A 19,823-nucleotide genomic window follows, 5' to 3' on the forward strand; every position below is an offset into this window, starting at 1 on the left:
TACAAACTCAAGATTCAGACAAGAGTCTTCCCTCTGGAAATAAAAAATTGCTTACAAGTATTTGAGCACTTTACACTGAGCAGTAATAATTCAAGAGAAGAAGCATAAACTGGGAGTGACAGTGTAAAAACTATTTTTACCATGCTCTCATTATAATTAAAAAAATGTCAAGGGTTAAAATTAAACACATGGTATTTTTTGGAAAACAACCTAGTTCGACCAAAGATAATAATCGATGAGGTAAAATTGAGAGTTAATGAAGGAAAAAAAATCCTGATAAGATACTGTGATGATAATGGCCCATGAACCGTGGACCTTACCGCTGGTGGGGAGGCTTGTGTGCCTCAGCAATACAAATAGCCATACCATAGGTGCAACCACAATGAAGGGACATCTGTTGAGACGACAGACAAATGTGTGGTTCCTGAAGAGGGGCAGCAGCCTTTTCAGTAGTTATAGGGGATGGATGACTGACTGATCTGGCCTTGTAACATTAACCAAAACTGCCTTGGACTGCTGGTACTGCAAGCAGCTGGAAGCACAGGGGAAACTACAGCTGTAATATTTCTAGACGGGTGTGCAGCTCTACTGTATGGTTAAATAATGGTAGCATCCTCTTGGATAAAGTATTCCAGAGGTAAAACAGTCCCCCATTTATATCTCCGAATGAGGACTACTCAGGAGGAGGTTGTTATCAGGAAAAATAAAACTGGCATACAGATCGAAGCATGAAATGTTGGATCCCTTAATTGGGCGCACACGTTAGAAAATTTAAAGAGGGAAATGAATTGGTTGAAATTAGATGTAGCGGGAATTACTGCAGGAGGAACAGGACTTCTGATCAGGTGAATACAGGGTTATAAATACAAAATCAAATAGGGGTTATGTAGGAGTAGGTTTGACAATGAATTAAAAAATAAGAACATACATAATATACTGTGAACATCATTCAGAACGCATTATTGTAGCCAAGGTAGACATGAAGTCCAGACCTACCGCAGTAGTACAAGTTTATATGCCAACTAATTCAGCAGATAACTGCGAGATTTAAGAAATGTATGGTGAGATAAAAGAAATTATTCAGATAATTAAGGAAGCCAAAATTTAATAGTCATGGGGGATTGAAATTCGACAGTAGGGAAAGGAAGACAAAGAAAAACAGTAGATGAATATAAACGGGAGAAAGGACTGAAAGAGGAAGCTGCCGGGTTGAATTTTGCACAGAGCATAATTTAATCATAGCTAACACTTGGTTTAAGAATTATGAAAGAAGGTGGTATACATGGAAGAGACCTGGACACACTGGAAGGTTTCAGTTTGATTATATAATGGTAAGACAGAGATTTCAGAACCATATTTTAAATTGTTAGACATTTATAGGGGCAGATGGAGTATTAGGTAAAGACTGACAAGAACAGGGGAACGGAATACAGTACAAGAAGAATGAGTAGCTTTGAGAGATGATATAGTGAAGGCAGCAGAGGATCAAGTATATAAAAAGATGAGGGATAGTAGAAATATTTGGGTAACACAATAGATATTGAATTTACCTGAGACAAAGAGAAAACATAAAAATGCAGAAAATGAAGCAGGTGAAAGGGAACACAAAGATCTAAAAAATGAGATTAACAGGAATCTAAGCAGGAATGGCTACAGGACAAATGTAAGGATTCAGAAGCATATATCACTAGGGGACAGATAGATGCTGCCTACAGAAAAATTAAAGAGATCTTTGGAGAAAAGAGAACCCTCTGTATGAATATCAAGAGTTCAGATAGAAAACCAGTCCTAAGCAAAGAATGGAAAGCAGAAAGGTGAAAGGAGTATCTAGATGGCCTACACAAAGGAGATGAACTTGAGAAAATGTTATAGAAAGGGAAATGGTCATAGATGAAGATGTGATGGGAGATATGATACTGTGTGAAGAATCTGACAGAGCACTGAAAGACCTAAGTTAAAACAAGGCACCGGGAGTAGAAAACCTTCAGTCAGAACTACTGATAGCCTTGGGAGAGCCAGCCATGACAAAACTCTTCCACCTGGTGAGCAAGATGTATGAGAAATGTGAAAAACCCTTAGATTTAAAGAAGAATAATGAAAAGTGTGAGGTCATCCACATGAGTGCTAAAAGGAACTCGTCGAACTTTGGTTACACGATAAATCAGTCTAATCTAAAAGCCACAAATTCAACTAAATACCTAGGTATTACAATTATGAACAACTTAAATTGGAAAGAACACACAGAAAATGTTGTGGGGAAGGCTAACCAAAGGCTGTGTTCTATTGGCAGGACACTTAGAAAATGTAACAGACCTACTACGGAGACTGCCTACACTATGCTTGTCCGTCCTCTTTTAGAATGCTGCTGCGCAGTGTGGGATCCTTACCAGGTAGGACTGATGGAGTACATGGAAAAAGTTCAAAGAAAGGCAGCACGTTTTGTATTATCGCGAAATATGGGAAAGAGTGTCGCAGAAATGATACAGAATTTGGGCTGGAAATCATTAAAAGAAAGGCGTTTTTTGTTGTGATGGAATCTTATCACGAAATTCCAATCACCAACATTCTCCTCCGAATGCGAAAATATTTTTTTGACACCGACCTACATAGGGCAGAAGGATCACCATGATAAAATAAGGGAAATCAGAGCTCGTACGGGAAGATAAAGGGGTTTATTCTTTCCGTGCGCTATACAAGATTGGAATAATAGAGAATTGTGAAGGTGGTTCGATGAACCCTCTGCCAGGCACTTAAATGTGAGTTGCAGAGTATCCATGTAAATGCAGAAGTAGAATTCCAATTACAAAGAAATCATGTGTTGGTGGGTATGAAAACTACCAAACTATCAGTTTAATAAGTCACAGTTGCAAAATATTAACACGAATTCTTTACAGAAGATTGGAAAAACTGGTACAGCCAACCTTGGGGAAGGTCAGTTTGGATTCCGGAGAAATGCAGGAAGGTGCAAGGAAATACTGACCCTATAACTTCTCATAGAAGATAGGTTCAGGAAAGGAAAACCTACGGTCATAGCATTCTTACACTTAGAGAAAGCGTTTGACACTGTCGATTGGAATACTCTCTTTAAAATTCTAAAGACGGCGGAGCGTAAAATACTGGGAACAAAAGACTATTTACAATTTGTATGGAACCCAGATGGCAGTTATAAGAATCGAGGGGCATGAAAGGGAAGCTGTGGCTGAGAAGGTAGCGACACAGGGTTGTAGCCTGTCCATTATGTTATGTAATATGTACATTGAACAAGCAGTAAAGGAAACTAACAAAACATTTGGAGTAGGCATTAAAGTTCAGTGAGAAGAAATAAAAAAAAAAAAAAACTGAGGTTTGCTGATGACACTGTAATTCTGTCACAGACAGCAAAGGACTTAGAAGAGCTGTTGAGTGGATGAACAGTGTCTTGAAAGGGGTATACAAGATGAACATCAACAAAGCAAAATGAGATTAATGGAATGGAGTCAAATCAAATCAGTTGATGCAGAGGGAATTAGATTAGGGAATGAGACACTGAAAGTAGTAGATAAGTTTTACTATTTGGGCAGCAAAATAATTGATGATGGTTGAAGTAGAGAGGATATAAAATGCAGATTGGCAATGGCAAGAAAAGCATTTTTGAATAAGAGAAATTTATTAACATCGAATAAAGATATTAGTGTTACGAAGTATTTTCTGAAAGTATTTGTATGGAGTGCACCCACGTGTGGAATTGGAACAGTGATGATAAACAGTTTAGACAAGAAGAGAATAGAAGCTTTCGAAATGTGGTGCTACAAAAGAATGCTGAAGATTAGATGGGTAGATCACATAATTAATGAGGTGGTACTGTATAGAATTGGAGAGAAAAGAAATTTGTGGCACACCTATCTTAAAGAAGGAATTGGTTGGTAGGACACATTCAGAGACATCAAGGGATCACCAATTTAGTATTGGAGGGAAGTGGGGGGGGGGGGGGGGGTAAAAATTAAAGAGGAAGGCCAAGAGACAAATACAGTAAGCAGATTCAGAAGGATGTAGGTTGCAACAGTTACTCAAAGATGGAGAGGATTGCACAGGATAGAGGAGCGAGGAGAGTTGCATCAAACCAGTCTTCAGACTGAAGACCACAACAATAGCAACAACAACAATTGCCTTTATGGTTAATACTATTGAGATAACTTAAGGATTTTTTATAATATCACTCCATCTTACATGTTACACAGTACACATTTTTCCATCTTCAGAGTTAGCAATTACGAATAACAACAATATAAAAATTAGAAGGAATGATACATGTGAATATTTTTGTCAAAACTAGGCGTGATTGCCTTCATGGGATTTCCGCGATCGTTCTTTAAATAAAAATATGGATTTCAGTCTCTGATCACTATTTTTTATTTTCAATGACCAGTTTCAGGCTAGCTGCCCATCTGCAGACCATATATTGCAGTTACAGAGTAGCTTGTCAGTACAGAACTGTAGGTTCACTGTCATAACTGTGAAGTGAACCGATAGTTCTGTACTAACAAGTTACTCTGTAACTGCAATATATGATCTGAAGATGGGCAGCTGAAAGACTGAAAACCATATTTTTATTAATGAATATTTTTGGTTTACACTGTTTATAATATTTTGGGAGTGCAATCCTAAATTTAGGATATGAAAGTTAAGATGTTTTGAAGATGTTTGTATGTAAATGAGAAATTTAAGTAATAAACTAACCAGAGGTTAAAGTGTTCATTACGTTCACCTTAGTGTTTAGTTAAGTGTTTAAACCCAAATAATAGAGCAATATTTTGTTTCATTCTGAGGAACCATACCTGAAACTGTACCATTAAATTAATTGCATCCATTTATTAGTGTATCTCCAATTCACAATTTTCTTTATTAGTAGTCATAAAATATTTCTGGTATAGATGTAGCTTTAAGTTACAAAATGGATATTTATACTGCACCTGCTTAACTGATATAAGCTGTGTTTGTGTGCACCACATTTCAGTCCCATTATTATTATTATTTACTAAAATAAATCACTTGTACAGTTACTCATAATGGTCATTACCTAACTGAAGTAAGTCACAACATAGTATACAGAAGACATAGCATATCACAAATGAGTAGCAATATATAAATTGTTGATAAAATATTGATAATGGAAAAGTTCTAGGCATTCAAAAATATTTATTTACTGGAATATGTTTATTTTTCTCTATTACAATTACAGATAACTTCTGTTACATTCACGTCTTATTATATTTTAGATCATATATTCTTATAATAATTATAGTTTATCGATAATGTACATTTCTGGTCACTAAAATTGCAACACCATGAACAATAACAAATAACAAAACTTTAATTATTTTGCATGTACAGTATAGCAGGAAGAGCACACGACTAAATTTGTAGGTGATGAGGGGTATACAGGGTATGACATGTATGGGTCTAATCCAGCTGGGTGTAGAGTCAAATTGAGCTCGGATGACAGATACGACTGTATTATTCTGTGCTGCTTCAACTCTATGACAAAGTTCATCAGTGTGGCTGATGAGTGGTGGGTGCCAGTCTCTCAGAGTGAGATGTCTGGAGAATGCGCTGGCTGCATTAGAAGTTGGCGGACAGCACAGTCAACATGCAGTCTTGCATTATCTTGTTGAAAAATAATGCTATGGTGATTTCTAAGATGTGACACATGATGTAATGGCTCCTATCCAAATTATTGGCTTATATGAATCAGAGGCGATCACATTGTGAACAAGTCACAATATAGTTGAGACACTGCAAGGTCAATAGGCAGATAACCAAGATTGAGAATTTCACTGAGCTATGTGATAAATCCTCCCCCAGAGCTAACAGAATACATACACAAACATATACACTTGCACAGAGACAATGTCCCATACACACATGCACAGAAACTTTGTCCCAGTCAATCGCAAAAGGAGCTGGAAGGTGAGAAACTGGAAGAAAGTAATTTCTAGAAAGTAACTAGGAGATGGTTAGGTGGTGTGACTGTGGGTCACAATTGCATGGAGGAATAATCTGGGGAGAGTAAAGTTCTTTATTGGCTTGTGGTTGGAGTGGTTTGTAACACCATAGCTCTAATGCTGTAAGGATTTATTTTGCTTTTATTTAATAATGTTACATCATTGAGCTGTAAATATTGTTTGATTGAATCGATAACACAAAACTGTATACTCCTTTCTTTGTAAAAAGAAAACCTCTGATGTCATGGTTTGATTCTATGCAATGTAGTATATCTGTCATTTAAATTCTTTGTCCCATTTGGAGGGAAAAAAACTTACTGTATATAATTGTAATTTCTGTGCAAATAATTTTTTCTAGAAATGTCAATATGTGCAAATGTTCTGTTTTATTTAATGTGTTTGATTGCTGTTATGTAAACTGCTGATCCTCACTTAGGGTTCTTAGTCATCCTGTATGTAAAAGGTGTTGTCGTTCCCCTCGGGAACGAAACTTAGTAGCGTGTGCAAATTGTGGTTGGCCTAGGTTAGAAAAGGTTGAACAAAAGTCAGTCGGGGACGAGCTACCAAACTGTGCACTGCCATGTAAAAGTTGTATATTGTGCTAGTTCCAAGAGAGGCTTTTTCTGCCACTTTCCAATGCCTCGGATGGATAAATAGATGGAACGATTCTGGAATTGGTGTTCATCATCACGACCAAGAAGGGACAGAGTCCAGCAATTCTGCCTGCATATCCACCTACCAACATACAGTTGCCACCATGTTGCGCAATCACTGTAACGGAATACTATTATAATGTATAGCTTATTGGATGTGTTAGTGTGTTCAAATATAAGGTAACTTATAATTGAATTCATGTACCCACCTTGATTTTTCCCTATCACAACACCTTTCAGGTTCCTCTCCATTTAAACTATGATCACCGAGTGTCCTAGTATGTGGAAAAAAATGAAAGCCTCAGAACATTAAATAATGTTGTTCGATCTTTGGTAAGAAGGGAGTGTTCAGATTCACTGTGGATTTAGTGAAATTGTGGGAGGTAGTAAATGTACTCTTGTGAAGGCCTCCCAGGGATGGAAACAGTCTAATTTAAAGTTTTGTGGAGTTTCAAAGTCTCCTATTTAATCATTTACTTGAAAGTAGAAAACTGTGGTAATAAAGACAAGACAATTTGCAGTTTCTTTTAAAGATTAAAAGCTCTTAAAACGGAGGCTTATAAAGTGTTGCTTAGTTAATTATCATAGTGCTGCTTGTAGTATATTTTAAAAGGTGAATCAGTTCTTGCAAATTTGTCAGCATTATGTTTCACTGTAGTAAAAGTGGAAAACTGCAATAGTGAATAGTTATATATTCATGTTTGCAAAGTGTTTGTATCTCTTGTGTATTGGAAGCGCATATTGATAGTATAACAGGATCCACAGTTTGCCTATTGTGATAATGCTAAGTAACAAGTAATGGGAATACCACTATTTATGAAAACAATAATTTCTTTATTCAAAGATAGTGAGAAGCAACCTGTTAGTGGATTCCAATTAACTTTCATTTTAAATAGTAAAGTATTTAACTGAGAGAGACTTAACCTATGTCCAATTTATGATTCTGCAGTGAATGTTAATAGTGATGTTATAAAGACCATTCAGTTTGAATAAGCCCTGAAAGTAATATTGTGTATAGTTATCTGTTATATTTTTGCAAATAGCTTGTGCTGTTCTAGCTATTAGTTCCAACCTTAACGTTAACATAGGCAGGTGTCAGAGTTCATTGCACTTGCGTGTGGTAAAGTGTAGGTTGTGTTTATCTGTTAAAGTTACTAATAACTATTTTCTTGAACAAGAATGTTAATCATTCTCTTGCCTAATTAGGCTGGCGACCATTTTCTTTATCCTTTGAACAGTGTGGATAGGTTAAATATTATTTATTACTGTTTAAATATTTAGGTATTTCTGACTTTCACTTCTGATAAGCCACCTTCGTTAGGTACAACACGGTCAATATAACAGAATTTCTCTCAGAGGGTAACACTGCTCTGTTGCTTTATACCATAATTACTTTAACAAAATAGTTCCATTTTTACAAACTGACTCCAGCTTTGAGGTTATGGTATAGTGGTAGCAGACAACAGTGTTATAGGTTAACTGTCAATAATTGTTTCCACTGTGAGGGGACAACAGACTTTGAAGAGTACAGCTTAATTGAATTTGGGCATGGGAAAAAAGGCGAGACCTTTGTATACGACTGAAAAACATCTGTGGGATTAAGTTCATCGGTAGGTTGGTTGTCTGTGTATTGTGTTCGGGTTTTGAATTTTGTGAGGTGTTAGAAGGAAGTTTTGGGGGTGGGGCAGAAGGACACATTCAGCTTGCCAGGGTCTGGGTGCTATGCTGGGTTCACAAGGTGGCTTTCCACTGGAAGTGGGATAGGTATTTTTTGGGCAGTGGTGCTCCGAGGTAGGAGTAGGGTGCTAGTATATTAGAAAACTTTTGGAGATGGTGTCTGGAGTGCTCTCCCAGTTGATAGAGGGCAAGGGTTTCAGTTTGACAGATGGGGTATACTTCAGTGGCTGCTACATTCTCCATGGCATCTGGATCCTTTCCTCCAGTAACATTGCTTCTAAACTATGTAGGTGACAGTTATCCAAGGAGTGTCATATGCCTCATGGAGGTCAAAAAAGACAGCGATGAGGTGTTGTCATTAAAACAAGCCCGTTAGTTGCTGTTTCCACGAGACCAGACGGTGTATCATCCGTTACGGTAACCATCCTTACAAGCAGTTTGCAGAACATGTTAGTCAGCAGCTGTTGAGAGACGTTGGGTTTTTGTCAAGCTTAAAGACTGGGACAACAATATTATCTTACCATTACAAAGGCAAGACACCTTCAGGCCAAATATGGCTGAAGACTCTGTGTAGATGCAGTCTTTAAGCTATATTCGGGCGTTGGATCATCTGATAATAAATTGGATCAGGGCCTGGGGCCGTACCGAGAGATGAGGCAAGAGCTTGTAGGAGTTCCCAGTCAGTGAAAGATTCATTATATGATTCGGCTTGGTGGGGCTGAAATATAGCGGGATGTTTTCAACTTGTTTCTGCAGAAGAAAGGTAGCCAGATAGGATGAGAACATTGATGCTGTCACAAAGTGGGTCGCAAGGTGTTCAACAAGAACTGATGTATTGGTTCAAAGACCTCTCTGATGGACAAGACTCAGAACAGTTGTTGATCGTTGGTGGCCCAGGAACCGATAGTGCTCGGCCCACACATGGCATGAAGATGCATACATTCCCAGGGATGAGACATAGCACTAGCAGCATTACTTCTTACAGAGTTTAATTAGACAGAGAGTCTAATAACAGTGACAAGGTTTGTTTGTGAAGGATATCACTTGGAACATTGAAGGGCCCTTCAGCAATCCTTAACAGCTTTTTCAATGCCTTTGGTCCAGCATGGCACTGACCAGTGGTGAAAGAGACCTGTAGAAAGGGAAATAGCAGTTCCAGTGGTGTGGGTGATCACATCAGAGATGTCTTGCACAATCTCACAAGGGCAATCTGACATAAAGGGGGTGAAAGTAACAGCAGAGGTACACAATTGCCATTTAGCTCTTTGATGCACCCAATGTGGTAGTCGGTCTACCTTGTGGTTGCAAGGAAGCAAGAGGCTCATAAGAAAATGGTCACTATCACAAAATAATCATGTAGTGACTAACGCAGTAAATGCACAAGACTGGGGGAAGAGATCATGAGATTGATAGCTGTAAAGGTGCCATGGGAAGCACTGAGCTGAGTAGGAGCACTATCACTGAGGGAAGACAGACCATGGTCAGTAAGAAGACGATCAAGTAGAAGATCCCTTTTAGACGATGTCGTCCTCCCCCACAGGGGGCGTGGCACATTGAGAATCCAAGTAGGAGAAATGGGGGGGGGGGGGGGGGGGGGGGTGAAGAAGTTGGATTAAGGTGGTCAACTCAATGTAAGCAAGTGGTCAGCCTTGAAGCATGTAAACACTGCAAATGGTGATCGTAGAGGTCATCTGCACCTGTGTTGCTATTGCTTCCAATATGGTATGAAAGGGAATCCACTCACTGACCACATCTGTGTGAACCAACACACAGGGTTCTCCAGGTGCCCTCTCAGGGCCAGCACAATTCCAACAGAACACACAATAACCTTGGAGCTTTGGAGAGTGGTCATCAGTGAAGTGCGTTTCTTGTAGAGCAATGCATATTGTAGAAGAGGAGGAAATAAGGTGGTTTGGTTCCAGAAGGTGATGATAATACCCATTACAATTAAACTGAATGATCATGTTACAAGTGTCCAGGTAATGTGTGAAAGGTCACACTCCAGGATCACTGCCTTTCATTGATGGGGCAGAAACCACATCAATGAGCATTGGTTCAGAATGCAACAGCAGGGAGGGCTCTGGTGCCCATGGAGTCAGAACAGTAGCGTTGTCCCAATCCTCCTCCTCCTTCACAGCTTTTGGTGGCTGGGATTCTTGCAAGGGCCTATTCACGACAAGTGTGGGGACAGATGGAGAGCAGGCAGCCATGGGACTCTCAGGTTGCAGTCTTAAGAGAGAGGGTTTCCAAGATGGAACCCTGTCACTGGTACACAGTACAGGAGGAAGCTGCTCCTCCAGCCAGGAGTGGGTAGACGTTCCTGAATACAGTGTTGCGGCAACCAAACGGGAGGAGGGTGATGGAAGAACTGGTTTTGAAAAAACTGAGGTAGAGGAAGTGATAGCTGTAACTTTTACATAATTGTGTGTCATATCAAAAGGATGTACAAGTTCCTATTTTTACATGCTTCAGTATATATCAGGCAGTCAACAGGTTTATATTCCTGTATTTTCTTTCCTTTCTTGAAGATTGAGCAAATCGATGAATCTGTAGGATGGTGTTTTGTGCAACTGACAAACAAGGATAGCTATGCACATGGAGTACCTTCATAGAGTGATAGTCTGCATTTACCACATTTTGTGTCCACCATGTAGTGGGACGACATATGACCAAAGTGGAAACATCTCATGGGTAATGGGATGTACAATTTCACATCACACTTGGTAATCATTACTTCAATATTTTCTAAGAAGTCATCCCTTCCAAAGGCCTTCATAGGTGAATGTATCTATTCTATCATCCTTTAGATGTTTTTAGAAGTGTCAGACAAAGTGCACTCCTTACCACTCTAAGTTACCCCAGCACTCCTTATCTTTCTGGAGCATTAGGTCTCCATGCAAGTTGATTCCCTGGACCATTTTTTGAAGTCTTATATGAGGAGATGGTCTCTGGAATGTCACTCAGACATTCACATGCCCGAAGAGCTGTAAGTTTTGCAGCAGAGGCGGCTTTAATTAACAGCGATCCACTCCACGTTTTTCCTAATGACTCAGCTTCTTCAAATTCATTTTCAATATGATCCACACAAAATACTGGTTTTGTTCCAGTAACACCAAGTACTGAATAAACTGTTTCATTCCCAGACATTTGGCTTGTACCTCTTCCCATGTGGTAGCCAGGGTAAGGAAAGCAGTGTGGTTATAACTGTCTACACTGAAGTTTTGATTCTTATCTGAAGAGATGTCCAGATCAGAACGGCCATTGTTTTGACTGAATTTAATACATTCCATGGGTGAAATGTCCACCCTGATGCCACCTATTATGATCAAGAGCTCAACAGATTGGCGCCACCAAGCCACAGCAAAGGCCATCTGGTGCGATGGTCATTCCTGCAAATTCTGATACCGGAGGAAGACTGGTCTACTGCTTTATGTGCATGAGGAGCTAACAGCTCAGGCATCAGCAGTGTAATCCATGTTGTCAGGAGGCTCAACAGAAGAGTCTCACGAGGAGCGTGCAAGGGATAAGTCCCTGCAGGCACCCTATTCTCTGTGCCTTTGGTGGCTCAGATGGATAGAGCGCCTGCCATGTAAGCAGGAGATCCCGGGTTCGAGTCCCAGTCGGGGCACACATTTTCAACATGTCCCCAATGAAGTATATTAATGCCTGGTTGCAGCTAGGGAGTCCATTTAATTATCATTTCATTCTAGCAAAGCTGCGTGGTCATCAACGGTAACTGTTCTTTCGGGAACAGATACTGCTGTCATATATAGTTAAAATATGGCTTCCCAACCATTGACCTTCTTGTGCGAATGCACACGCTATGCCCAAACTCACATGGGACTTGGTAGATTAATCTGCCATGAGTAATGAGTATGATGGGCAAACATCTATTAGGCACACTACGAATGTAGTGATGTGGACATGTTGGGAATGTGCGTCTCACAGGGAGCGTGCAAAGGATAAGTCCCTGCAGGCGCAATATTCTCTGTGCCTAAGGTAGCTCAGATGGACAGAACGTCTGCCGTGTAAGCAGGAGATCCCGGGTTCGAGTCCCGGTCGGGGCACACATTTTCAACATGTCCCCAATGAAGTAGTTGTCCATTTAATTATCATTTTGTCTTGTCTAATGATCTGTCTAAAAGTATGAAATAAAAAATATTAAGGAAACGGATGGTGCACTTCATTCTCTGTTCATGATTTCGAGCATCATTCAAAGGGACTTAGAATGTTTCTCTGATCTATTTATTTCTTTTACACAAATAATTTCATAAAATATTTGAGCGATTTCTTCCATTCTTTAATTTCAAGTTTCATTCAGAAACATGATCTTACTGACTCCTTGTTTGCCTTTCTGATGTACTTGATTTGAAGGAAGCCTTCTTGACATTTAAATACTGCACCAATGTATCTTTTTATGTGCAAAATAGCTAGGTCTTGAACAGATGACACTTTTGACACTTTATTTAAAGCAGCTTTACGTGAAATATTTCAATTTTTCCTCAGCTTATTAAGTTTTCGTTCATTACCCTGTTTACTTTCAAGCAGTTATATATTTTCATGCCAAACTAGACCTCATGCTGATCACTTTGATACCCCATTTATCTGTCTCTCTCCATTTGTTTGCCTATGAAAATTTGGACAAAACCTCATGGTGTACGTTATAGGGAGTCTTGTTTTGGCTCTGTTCACACATTTACAAAAATGTATTGAGTGTTAATTATATGATAAAATAGTCCTTTCTGCGTGCTGTCATTTCCAAAACTCGCCGTTTTGATATCTTGAACCTTTTATGAGATACGATGATTTTTACAACCACTTTATTCCTGAAGTGCAGGAAAGGTTCGGATGCGATGCGAGTGAACCATCTGCGGATATAACAACCTATATCTCAATAATGAAAAGAGATATCATTCCGGTCTCAACTTTAAATACAATTTAGATATATTGGTTACATTTCATACACAATAATGTATGGCCTAAATGAACTACACGGAAAGTCTACACAATGTGATTTTACCTCTGCAAATTCTTAAAAATTTCGTGCAGCCATGTACTCAATTTCGTGCAGCACAGTAACTATGATGAATAACGAAAATAAATTCTGACATTTATCATTTAAGGATATCAAGCTATAGGTTGTGGAAGAATCAAATTTGTTCACCAAACAGTTTTCTTAAAATTGGATGTTAAGTAATTCATAGCTGCTGTTACGTCCGCCCCACTACTTTGCCAAGAAGACACGTGGCCGTCGCTCTGTGTCACGCGTGCTGCAGCAACAAGATTCAAATACGTTTGAATGGGTTTGAGTCCTGGTCCATCACAAATTTTCACATGTCAGTAACAGGTGATACTTTTATGCCTAACAGAGCCGATGCCAAGATATTCACATTCCATGAATTTATTTCAAATTAATACAAGAACATTATTTTGGACAATCTGCATCCTTTCATGCTTGATGTCTTCCTGGATGGGGATGGTATTTTCCAGCAGTATACCTGTCCATATCACGAGGCCAAAATCATGCTACAATTGTTTGAGTAATGTCACGGAGAACTCATGTTGATGTCATGGCCACCAAATTTGCCTGATCTCAACATGACGAATCTACATCATGCAGAACTGCTGCTTTACTGCATTCTAAAGGTGCAGCCCCATGTTACTACGTAGATGATCATGAAGTATAGGTCCATCAGTGTAACATTCAATATTTCAAGGTATGGCATTAAAACGTTATGGAATTAATTTGTTTTTAGCCATTTATTAACATGTAATATATTACATTCATACTGTGAATACAATCTTTTAATTTGAACCACATAAACGAGAGTTATAAACTGACTTTAACTGGCAATATAAGTTTGTAGCTTTCGTACTGGCTTCAGATTTCCTTAATTATAACTTTAGCAGTTAAAATCACACTATTAAGAGTATACAACTACTTTGATTAATGAATAAGGATACTTGTGCCCCAGGAAAGTGTGATAGGATCATGATTGTTCTCAACATACATCAATGATCTGACAGGCAGAGTGAGCAGCAATCTGTGACCAGCTCACGGCACTGTAGTGTATGGGGAAAGTGTCATCACAGTATGACCGTAGGAGGATACAGGATGACTTGGATAGAATTTCTATTTGGTGTTATTAACAACAGTTTGCTCTAAATGTAGAAAAATGTAAATTACTGCAAATGAGCAGGAAAAATAAGGCTGTAATGTTCAATACAGAACTGGTAGTGTGCTGCATAACATTGCGAAGCAATATGAAATGGAATGAGCATGTAACGACGGTAGTAGAGAATAGAGCACCGCCAGTGAGTGGCATTCACATGGCTAGTGGTGGATGAAAGAGGACACAAATACAAATTTTGCCAGAGTTACCAATGCCATTTCACTTAATGATAATCAAGTGAGTACTTGTACACAGCCAAGTGGATGATACAGCCAAATGTGTGCTTGTTCACAGCCATGTGAATGTCACATGCTTTGCATTCACTTGCACATTGGCTGTGAATTTAAAACGTGCACATGCACAATGTGCTTCGCTTAGCACCGGAGTTGAGCAAACTTTATTCAAATAATGAATGACAAATACAGGTAAAGATTATTATTCATTATTCACGAACAGCAAACATTATTTGGAGCATGATATACTTACACAAATAAAAACATTTGTCCACCATCTGTTAATAAAAAGTGTTACAAATAACAGATAAATCTGAAATCCAATCCCATTTAGTGCTTCAATTCTTTGCCATTTATCAAACAAACAAACTTTTTGTTGCTTTCAAATTATTTTTCAGAACAACTCTTCTTGTCAGACATCTCATCAGAAACTTTATTTGATTTTCGAAGGTTTTCCATTGTGACACTAAATGAAATGTCTTCTATACATGTAAATAGGATATCAGTGTGTTATATTTCCTGAATTTGTCTCTATTTCATGAGAAAAATATATGAATTTTTAACTTAAAAGCTTCTTCAATATAAACTGAGAAATCTCAATTCCGCTGCAGTTTCTGGCAAATAATTCATTGTAACTCCACATTAGCTCCACTTCCCAAATTACATTTAAAATAAAATTCTCTTTTTATGTAATAACATCATACAAATTTGTGGCCCAATTTTTGTTTGACTTTTTTTGGCTATTATATACCCGTAGTTGGCTGGACACCTCCCTTGGTCATGAACAGCAAAACAAGTGAATTATTTGTTCTCAAATTGTGGGTAAGGCATTGCTGCAATAATTGCAGCTGGTGTAAGAAGGTGAAACAAGTCTTCAAATTGCCTCTTGACACTTTCTCAATAAAAAAAGTTCCCAGTGTGCTGCAATATTATGAACTATTATGTACTCAAACCCAGTGTCTTTTCTAAAATTATTGAATCTCAAAGTCCTACATAATTGCATACAGAAATTTTGGATAATAAAACTATTCCATATGCTAATGGGAAGCTTACTCAAAGTTAATCCTATAACACTTTCAAATTACTTTTGATGTCCAGCTGCATTCCACAAATGTTTTAGGAGCTCATTAGTTTTAAAGCCTGTTGATGTTAGTCATTAGAAACTGAGTTCCAGCTTTGTTACTCATTTTGTAGCACCAAGAATTGCGTAATTATATCAATGAGACACGCAAATCTGATAGCGTTAGCAATTTTGGTACAATAAAGGAAGGTACCACAGATTTAGAGTTTCTGCTGGCTGCATTCTCATCTTTGGCTACTTACAATGAGTTACACCTGTAGACAGGGGGAGAGGGGAAGTACTGACAAGTCCAGAGTCAGGTGACTTGAGCCACATTGGTCGTCTAACTGCCTATGAAGTATTTTTGTCTTGCATTTGTTATGTTGTAAAGCAAGTAAAGATGTGCTCAACTCAAACGTTGGTTTGAACGCTGCAGTGCTTTAACAGACATGAGAGTGAGCCCTTCACTTCCACCCATCTCTGAACCAACTTATACAGCCAGTTAGAAGAGAATCTACAGTTCAACACGTACATAAGCAATACGTTGCAACTGGACTTTGCCTTTTTCTTATTGTTGGATATGGAAGAAGCAACAAGTACCAGACATAATAGTGGAATCAATGGAGGTTGAAGCCCCAAACCTATGGCTTTATATTCTGGAACTTAACCCACTGAGGCACATTTATGTGCAATCCATTAATAAGTTATTTTTCAAATAGAAACTGCACTGAGCCAAAGTAACAAACACTAGCACAGAATTCGATATAAGAAGTAAACAAAGAAAATACAGTAGCATTTTAAGTTACTTGTTATTTAATTTACAAATAATTTATTTTCTTCCTTCCTTTTTTCATTCATTGCAGGTAACGTTATGAACCGTAGTCAGTCCTGTTTGTTCATTCACTCGATTTACGCAGAAGAGCCTACAGTGTAGGCAGACTGAAGTTCTTTTCCTGTCATAATCCACAATACAAATCTTTTTCATTTATTCTGTGCGAAACATGTCAGAAATTCCGGTACTATTTTAGCAGCAGGTTGAAAGTGAGCATTATTATCATCAACTATTCTTCCACACAAATTTACAGTTCCATAGCAAAGTCAAGGAGCTTCAACAATATTCAGTATTTGGTTAACCTCTTAATTTTAATTATAAGTGATCATATCTACATCTACATTGTTACTCTGCAAATCACACTTAAGTGCCTGGCAGAGGCTTTATCAAACCACCTCTGCAATAATTCTCTACAGTTCCAATGTCACACAACGAGCAGAAAAACGGACAACTATATCTTTCCGTGAGAGGTCTGATTTCCATTACTTTATTATGATGATCGTTTCTCCCTCTGTACCTTGGTGTCAACAAAATATTTTCGCATTCAGAGAATAAAGCTGCTGACAGAAATTTCTTGAGAAGATTCTACTGCAGGGACGGCCACGACGTGCCAAACTGCATGCGTGTACAGATTTGCTGCACGCGTGCCGTCCAGGGCTCGGTCCTCCTCGGTCTTTCGCGGCACTGCTCGGCACGGTGCGACATTAGACTAGCTGTGCGATGCGACATCTTTTCATCCGGCATAGGGTGCATAAGTTGTTCGTAGTGGCAGCCACGTTTATTCCTCGCTATTTTTTAGCGATTCGTAGGAAATTTATAAGTACTGTACAGTGGTTGTTGCAATGGAACACATAATCACAAAGAGGCGGGGTAGTGACACAACATCACGAGCCTTCAGACCTGAATGGGAATTGCAATATTTTTTCGAAGAGAAGGATGAAAATTCTCAATGTCTATTATGCAGTTGCATGCTCGTCGGGCACCGCAAATTTGCAACAGAACAGCATTATAACACCACACACAAAGGATTTAATGATTTAGTTGGGTTGATAGATCAAACAAGTTGGCGGAATTAAAAAGATGTACCACTTACAAATCTTTGTGTTTCTGATGTTTGTATTTGTACATATTTGTCGCTACAATTCAAATTTAAATTTCACTCAGCTTTTGTTTCCTTTTTTTAGCCTGCAACCGAACGTAGTGACCTGTCTTTAAGAGCGAGCTACAAAATAGCGCTCAAAATTGCAAGAGCGAATAAGCCTTTCAGTGATGGTGATTTCATCGAGGAGTGTATTGTTGAGGCAGCGGAACTCTTGATGCCACTGGAAGTAAAGAAGTTTAATGAAATTAGTCTTTCCAGACAGACAATAGCTCGCTGCATAGCTGGCATGGCAGCGGATGTCTACAGGCAGTTAATTGATAGTGCCTGCAAGTTTATTGCATTCTCGATTGCTTTGGATGAGTAGACCGACATTTCGGACACAGCACAACTAGTGATTTATGTTGGTCGAGTCGACACAAATTTGCACATGACGGAAGAACTGTTAGATTTAGTACCATGGAAACACACAACGAGGGGTACCGACTTGCTAAAAGCAGTTGAAGCCGTTTTGGCTGAACTGGAAAATGTTAATTTCAGTCACCACGGATGGAGCACTAGCAATTCGAGGTGCTCAAAATGGACTTGTAGCATTGTTGTGTAAAAAACTAGGACGATCGACAGATGATTTTACGGAATTCATTGTTTTGTACACCAAGAAGCTCTTTGAGCTAAGTATGCAAATTTGGAGCACATGATGAAGTTGGTAATCACCATAGTACATTTTTTGAAGTCATGTGGATTAGTACACCATCGGTTTCAACATTTTCTCATGGAACTGAACGAAGAGTACGGAGATGATATTTACCACTGGGAAATACATTGGTTAAGTCAAGGATCATGCCTCGAAAGATTTTTCAATTTCAGACTCGCTATTGTTGAGCTCCTGAAGAAAAAAGGAAAGGCAGAGCCTAAATCAGAAGATCCAAATTGGATTGCAGACCTCGCCTTTTTAGTTGATTTGACTGCACACTTGAACGCTCTCAATAAGACTTTGCAAGGTGAGTAGCCGCTTATTTCTGTTCTGATGAAAAAAGTGGATGCATTTAATAAGAAACTCGGATTGTGGAAGGAACAGCTCATGAAAATGAATACCGCCCATTGCCCTACCCTCTCTAAAGTCAGAGAGAATGCAACTTCTGACGAATTCGTTTCTGTGTTGGAGGAACTACAGGCATAATTTTCTAAACGTTTTCAGGACACTGTCAGTCTGACATCTGTTTTTGAGCTATTTTCTAGAGCCTTTGCCGTTCCAGTTGAAAGTACTCCAGTGCATTTGCAAATGGATTTGATCGACCTGCAGTGTAATTCCCATTTAAAGGGCAAATTTTTTTACGTAAAAAGTGTGCAGGAATTTTACGAAGGTTTTCCTAGGGAATAGTTTCCCCGTCTCCACAATGAGGCTGCAAAAATTATATCAGTGTTTGGAACAACATACGTGTCTCTTGTCCATGTACCGTCAGTTTGTGTCGGATATGTACTTTATTATGTCAACAGTGAACCAAAAATAATTAAATTAATGGTGATAATTTTGTTGTATTTGTCATATGTTTTGTTGAGAATTGTAGTTATTGCAAATTTTGTACAGTAGTTCCAGAATATAAAATTTGCTTGTTTCACATGTAGTTGGAATCACTTATTCCACATCATACTGCATGCTGTAGACTACTTTCAAGTCTGTTTCTATATCTCAGCTTAAATGTTGTAAGAATTTTACGAGTGACTATGTGAGAAGCACGATATTGTTGGTGTAATGCAGTTTCAAACCCAGCTTTATTGTTATTTTTCTGTAGGTGTACGAACAGGCAACAAAGATTCATGCTCAACATGATGTGTTGTACAGAGCTTAATATTATCAAATGTTGTAATATGAAACTAAGCCACATGCTAGCAGGGCGGTGTTCCTTACAGGAATGCACTGTCGCGTGCGGCGTGTTCGTAGTTCCGCGCATGCGCGCGCCGTCAGCTGGTGTGGTAGTGGCGGACGTGTGACGTCAGAAGGAAGCGATTCGCACACGTGTGAAAGCTCAGCACACGTGCCCCATTTTTGGCCGTCCCTGTTCTACCACAACGAAAAACACCTTTGTTTTAATTATGTCCAGCTCAAATCCTGTA

At 38.8% G+C, this 19,823-nt stretch overlaps 1 protein-coding gene and 1 non-coding gene across 3 annotated transcripts in view; one reads left to right on the forward strand and one right to left on the reverse strand.

Moving 5' to 3' along the window:
• LOC126297514 (protein capicua homolog) overlaps positions 1 to 19,823 on the reverse strand; it is a 329,900-nt gene that overhangs the window by 30,010 nt on the left and 280,067 nt on the right. The window lies entirely within an intron of this gene.
• On the forward strand, positions 11,865 to 11,939 carry Trnat-ugu (transfer RNA threonine (anticodon UGU)). Its single transcript has one exon. It is a non-coding gene; the product is annotated as a tRNA-Thr (tRNA).

Source organism: Schistocerca gregaria, chromosome X, assembly GCF_023897955.1.
Source record: "Schistocerca gregaria isolate iqSchGreg1 chromosome X, iqSchGreg1.2, whole genome shotgun sequence".
In the NCBI taxonomy this organism is placed as follows: Eukaryota; Metazoa; Arthropoda; class Insecta; order Orthoptera; family Acrididae; genus Schistocerca; species Schistocerca gregaria.